We start from the raw sequence: 5,782 nt of genomic DNA, 5'->3' as shown, positions 1-5,782 counted from the left end.
GCCACTCATTGGACGGAAGGTTGTCCTCCTTGATGACCACCATATCCCCGACGCGGAGATTCCTCGTAGGGGCACGCCACTTGTTCCTCTTATGGAGCTCCTTGAGGTACTCTTCCTTCCATCGCAGACGAAATTGCTGTTGAAGAGCCTTCAGGTGCTGCCAGCGATTAATAATTGACGTAGTATCCCCCTTTAGCTCGGGTTCGACCGTGACGAGAAGAGGACCTCCCACCAGAAAGTGCCCGGGTGTAAGAGCCATCAGATCAGCAGGGTCTTCGGACATTGGCGCGAGCGGCCGCGAATTTAGGCACGCCTCGATCCTCGCCAGGAGAGTAGCCAGCTCCTCAAAGGTGTATTTCCGTGTGGCGGTGGACTTGTAGAACAAGGTCTTGAAGCTCTTGACGCCTGCCTCCCACAGGCCCCCCATGTGGGGGGCTCCCGGAGGAATGAAATGCCAGAGAAGCTGCTGGTGACTGTAGGCACCTGTCACAGCCCCTTTTAGGCTCTGGAGAAAATCGCGAGATAGCAGGGCAGCTGCCCCCACAAAGGTCTTCCCGTTGTCCGACTGCACTTGACGGGGGCATCCTCTCCGGGACACGAACCGAGCGAAAGCAGCCAGAAATTTCTCGGTCGTAAGGTCCGACGTAGGCTCTAAATGGATGGCCTTAGTGGAGAAGCACACAAACACCAACACATACCCCTTTGTGATGAGGCAGGCTCGCCCCGTATAGTTCTTTATCTCGAAAGGACCGGCATAATCCACACCTGTGTACGTGAATGGGCGCGAGAAGGACGTCCGTTCCTTCGGTAGCTCTCCCATGAGTTGCGTCTGCAACTTCTTCTTGTGGATGACACATACCTTACAAGCATAGACGACGGACTTGACCAAATTCCTCACCCTTGGAATCCAGAATTTGGCCCGAATCAGGCGGATCATCAGCTGATTGCCACCGTGCAGCGTGATGCGATGCGTAAATTGAACAAGGAGTCGAGACAGATGGCAGTCGTATGGAAGGATTATCGGATGTCGTTCGTCGTATTGGAGAAGTTCAGAGGACGTGACCCGGCCGCAGGCTCTCATAAGGCCTTGCGAATCCATGAAGGGGTTCAGATTTTGAACCGGACTGGACGCTGATACTGGACGCTTTTCGCTTAAGCAGCCCATTTCAGAGACGAAGTGTCTGCGCTGAGTGACGGAAACTAGAAGACGTTCAGCCGACGTAATCTCATTAGCAGTCAGGTGCTCTTCGAACGGAGAGCGTATCTTCCGCGCGCGCTGGATGAAGCGACAAACATAGGCAAGGACTCGTAGTGCCTTGTCAAGTGTGGAGAAACGTTCAAGGAGATCTTCGGGGGGCGCCTTCGCGACATGGACCTTGACTGCTCGCTTCTCGAGTTCAGTCACGGGGGCCTCGTTGCCTTGAGTGGGCCACTCGCTGCGAGGCCCTCGCAGCCAGCCAGGCCCGTGCCACCACAACTGGTTATCCGCAAGGTCTTGGAGAGCTACGCCTCGGCTGGCGAGGTCCGCAGGGTTCTGCTCGGAGCGGACATGTGCCCATTTCTGCACGTCGGTGAACTGGGCGATCTTGGCTACCCGGTTGGCCACGAACGTTGTCCACTGACACGCTGGCTTCTGCAGCCATGCGAGGACAATAGTCGAGTCCGTCCAACAGTATGGGGCAGATGCGGGCCCTGGCATCTTTGGCAGAACGGCGGTGGCCATTTCCGACAGCAACAAGGCGCCGCACAGCTCTAACCGAGGAAGCGACACCGTTTTAACTGGGGCCACTCGAGTCTTTGCCGTCAGCAGGTTCACTATGACCGCAGACCCAACCTCGACACGGACGTAAATTGCTGCGCCGTACGCCTTCTCTGAAGCGTCGCAGAACCCGTGATGCTCGACCCTTAGGTGTGGTCGGAATGCGACCCATCGAGGAACACGAATCTGATCGAGCACCGAGTAATTCTTCAGGAAGTCAACCCATCGCTGACAGAAATCTTGAGGGAGGGCGTCGTCCCACCCCAGATCCAGAAGCCAAATGTCCTGCATGAACATTTTTGCCCGGACAATGAAAGGAGCGAGCCAACCTGCTGGATCGAACAATTTGGCAATTTGGGAGAGGACTTGGCGCTTCGTGAAGGACGAGCCGGAAGTCAACTCTGGCGGAACAAAAAAAAACTCATCGCTCGTCGCTTTCCAGCGCACGCCGAGTGTCTTGGCCGTGCTCTCTGCATCGATGTCGAGGAAATCAGCACGAAGGAGGTGGTCGCTCGGAATGTCGGCCAGGATCGCCTTGCTATTCGACGTCCATTTCCTCAGTGGAAACCCTGCTGACTCTAGGGCGCCCTTTAGCTCCCGAATCACCACTTGGGCTTCGGTTTTGGAGTCTGCCCCCGCGAGAACGTCATCAACGTACATAAAATGCCGGATAATTTGGCTTGCCTGCGGGTACTTCAACTCTTCGTCGTCAGCGAGCTGCTGCAGGACACGGATCGCTAGGAACGGGGCACAATTGACACCGAAGGTAACCGTTTTTAATTCGTAGTCGCGGATCTCCCCATCGGGATTGCGAAACAAAATACGTTGGAGCGGAGTATGCTTGGGGTCTATCCAAATTTGCCGATACATCTTCTCGATGTCGGCGTTGAAGACAAACCTAAAGTATCGCCACTTTAGGATTTGAATCGTCAGGTCGGATTGTAAGACCGGGCCCGCGTAAAGAATGTCGTTCAGACTGGTCCCGTTTGCGGACGGGCTCGAAGCATTGAAGACTACCCGCACCTTGGTGGTCGTGCTTTCGGGCTTGAAGACGGCATGATGTGGGAGGTAGTAGGTAGCGGAACTGCTCGTGGGAGAGACCTCGGTCATGTGGCCTAAGTCGATGTATTCCTGGATTACCGAGTCATAGCGGGCCTTAAGGGGCGGATCCCTCTTCAGGCGCTGCTCATTACGTAGGAACTGAGCAAGAGCAAAGGACCGTGAAGCCGACAGCTCGGAACCCTTCTGCTCGGGGTCGCGTAAGGGGAGCGTCACAACGTACTTGCCACACTCGTCTCTTCTCGTCGTCTGGACAAAATTGTGCTCGCAAACTGAATCCGATTCCGAATTAATCTGTGTGGGCACATCCTCCACCTCCCAAAATTTGGTGAGGAGCTGATCCAGCGAGTCACCGAGGCTACGGGCAACTCGTGTGGAAAAAACGGACACGCTGCGAGGGTTGGCTGGAGATAATGGGCCTGTCAGCACCCATCCAAAAATGGTTTCCTGACCGAGAAGTGACCCGCAGATGTTAGCCCTGGTATTACCGAGGAGAATGGACGGAAGAATGTCAGCTCCTATTAACACATCGACTTGGGAGCTTTCAAAGAAGTTGGGGTCCGCCAGGGGAATGTCGGGCAGCCCCTTGAGACGATCCCGCGGAATCGGATATGATGGCAGATTTCCTGCCAACTGAGGAAGAACGTAAGCCGCAGTCTCTAATTGCAACCCGGGTCTAGACGGCGACCGAATGGAGAAATGGCACAATTTAGTAGACTGCGCGGAAATGGTCTGATTAAGACCGGACACTTGGGCTTGAATAGTCTTGAAGGGAAGCTTGACAAGGTTGAACAGTCGTTCAGTTATGAACGTCGCTTCGGACCCTGAGTCTATCAGTGCTCGTGCCTGGAAACTGCACCCCAAATGGCACACGTTGATAAGGGCCGTGCCCAGTAGGACGGCTCCAGACCCGGAGGCGAAGCACACCTGCACATCCGACTGATCCTCTGAGCCGTTTGTGCTTCTGGCAGGTTGTGCGGGTCGAGCCCTTGCTGGAGTAGGCGGACTTGGAGCGGTAGCGAACGGATTGCCGCGGTGCAGGAGGGTGTGGTGTCGGCTGTGGCATGTGAAGCAGGTATGGGCGCTCGTGCAGTCTCGCTGCTGGTGCCCTCGGGCAAAACAGTTCAAGCATAACTGCTTCCTCTTAATGTAGTCGGAGCGCCCGTCCACGTTCATTTCTAGGAAACGCGGACATAAGCGGATAGGGTGGTTCTCCCTCGAACAGAGATCGCATCCCTTTTGGCCCGGAGCCACTCGAGTCTCGTACGAATTGAGCCTCCGTGCAGGGGCAGCAGGAAGTCCCGACCTTGGCGGAGATTGCCCGGAGCCACTAGGCCTAACGTCGTCGATGGCCTCCAGAGTGCGATGGCGCTCTGTCAGGAAGTTATCTAATTCCTTCCATGTTGGAATTTCGGCCTTATTATGTACGGATTGCTCCCACATAGAAAGTGTGACCTTGGGGAGCTTCGAGGAAATCATAAAAACCAGGAGACAATCCCAAGCCTCAACATTGATGGCGGACATTTCTAGGGCTGTCAGACAACTCTGAATGGTGGCTTGCAGTTCCCTCAGCGCGACCCCGGACTCTTGAGAAATAGCCTGGAGGTTGAAAAGGATCTTCAACTGGCTATTGACTAACAGCCGCCGATTCTCAAAACGGTCTGTGAGGCTTTGCCACGCTGCGACAAACCCCTCATGGGTAAGCGGAGCCTTAGCAACAATGGCGTGTGCGTCACCACTTGTTTTGGACAGCAAGTGAAACAACTTCTCTACCGGGGTGAGCCGCGAGTTTTGGATATAAATGGCCGTAAACAAGTCTCTAAAGGTGGGCCACCGAAGGTAATCACCCGCAAAGACCTCGGTATCCACTGGAGGTAACCGACAGCCTGTAGACGCGGGCGTGTGGACATTGACGGAAGCCTGCGTGGATTGGGAGGCAATTTTCTCCCGAAGCTGGGCAATACACCTCGAATATACGGAGTAACAGTAGCTGTACTTCGATTCCAGCACTGCTGAGGTGGCCGAATTGTCGTCGGACACGGCGAGCAAATCGGAGCAGCTCTCATAGCACTTCTCCACCTTCTCCCAAAGTGCCCGAATTTGGTCTCGATGGACTTCGCACATGTATTGGGAGCCTGTTTCTGGGCCTCCCGGGGTATTGATGTTGGCCTCAAATTGGCTAATTCGATCTGTCGTAGCGATGAACTTTTTCAGCGCCACTTCGACCGCACTTTGAGCCATTTTTACAACGGAGCGAGTCTGCCTCTGTGAAGGATCGGGGATTGTATTGACGTTTTCGTCACTCTTTGCCCTTTGAATGGCCCTGGTCGCCTTAGGCTTCAAAAGAGGCGTCCGCGGAGATGCGGATTGAGATCTGTCCAAACTGATGGCTGGGATCGGACGCGGATTTTTGTCGTCTCCCGTGGGCATTCTCAAAAGTCAATTAGCTGGTCAGCGCTTGGCGACTGACTTGCGCAATAGGGGCCTCGTTCGAAGCGGTGGCTGGTCACACTAAAGTGATGAGAACGGTGAGATCGCGGATGGATTGCGATCACAAGGAACTAGTGGGCACTAGCGGCGCCGATGTCGAAAGGAAGATCGTGTGCGGCACAAATCGAATGTGAAAACAAAACTTCAGGAACCAAACAACCCAGAAGTAGACGAGGTTTGGTGAGATTGTAGGCGGATGTTGCCTGATGCGGAGTGGAAGCTGCGCTAAAGGCACGGAGAATGGACAAGTACCGTTCGGAATTCACCCCAAAGGAAAAAAACCAGCACCAAAAAAAAAACAACACGGCTACTGAGGCGGCGAGGTTGAGAACTTAGGCGACACAATCACGGATTTGTAGTGAAATGGCGGTTTTTTTTTTTTTAAAACAGATTTTATTTCAGTTAAATTTTGTCACGTATTTATTTCCTGAAATTGGAGGCAGAAAATATATGGCATGCATGCAAGTATGTATA

At 54.0% G+C, this 5,782-nt stretch overlaps 1 pseudogene; it reads right to left on the bottom strand.

The window, feature by feature from the left end:
* Positions 1-263: 263 nt before the first annotated feature.
* LOC121529708 lies at positions 264-5,044 on the bottom strand (annotated as a pseudogene).
* Positions 5,045-5,782: the final 738 nt, after the last annotated feature.

Source organism: Drosophila eugracilis, unplaced genomic scaffold (assembly GCF_018153835.1).
Source record: "Drosophila eugracilis isolate 14026-0451.02 unplaced genomic scaffold, ASM1815383v1 contig_1770, whole genome shotgun sequence".
Lineage (NCBI taxonomy): Eukaryota > Metazoa > Arthropoda > Insecta > Diptera > Drosophilidae > Drosophila > Drosophila eugracilis.
Note: the sequence above shows the minus strand (reverse complement) of the source record. Positions and strands in the feature narration are given on the sequence as shown.